Source organism: Gossypium hirsutum, chromosome A10 (assembly GCF_007990345.1).
Source record: "Gossypium hirsutum isolate 1008001.06 chromosome A10, Gossypium_hirsutum_v2.1, whole genome shotgun sequence".
NCBI lineage: Eukaryota > Viridiplantae > Streptophyta > Magnoliopsida > Malvales > Malvaceae > Gossypium > Gossypium hirsutum.
Window position 1 is genome coordinate 58,718,034 of NC_053433.1, and position 671 is coordinate 58,718,704.

The 671-nt window shown below is 38.3% G+C and overlaps 1 non-coding gene across 1 annotated transcript; it reads left to right on the plus strand.

Annotated features, from left to right (window-relative positions):
* The first annotated feature begins 283 nt into the window (after positions 1-283).
* LOC121209034 (small nucleolar RNA R71) lies at positions 284-390 on the plus strand. The gene has a single exon (XR_005904152.1). It is a non-coding gene; the product is annotated as a small nucleolar RNA R71 (small nucleolar RNA).
* The last annotated feature ends 281 nt before the right edge of the window (positions 391-671 follow it).

A 671-nucleotide genomic window follows, 5' to 3' on the forward strand; every position in this document is an offset into this window, starting at 1 on the left:
ATGTACCTGCGTAGAACCAAGTAAATCGTCAATCTTTTTATTGAGAAGTTCTACCTGATTAAAGAGCATGGTGACCGAATTGATGTTATAAACGCTGGCTGTTTTCGTTGACTTTGTCCTCATAACTTGCCACTGATAGTTATTCAGTGACATCTCCTCTATAAATTCATAGACATTTTCTGGGGTTTTATTATTGATGGTTCCGCTAGCAGCTGCGTCAACCATTTACCGAGTCAAGAGATTCAGACCATTGTGGAATGTTGGTACTTGAAGCCAAAGCGAAAACCCATGGTGAGGGCACCTTCTCAGTAAGTCCTTGTATCTCTCCCATGTATCATAAAGTGTTTCTAAATCCATCTGCACAAAAGAAGAAATATCATTACGTAATTTAGCCGTTTTAGCCGGCGAAAAATATTTTAGTAAAAATTTCTCGGTCATTTGTTCCCAAGTAGTGATAGACCCTCCTGGTAACAAGTTCAACCACTGTTTAGCTTTGTTTCTCAGTGAAAAGGGAAACAACCAAAGACGTATGGCATCATCAGAAACGCCATTGATTTTAAATGTATCACAAAATTCCAGAAAGTTCGCTAAGTGAGCGTTGGGATCTTCATCTTGCAAACCATCAAACTGAACGAATTGTTGTATCATCTGAATAGTGTTAGATTTTAGTT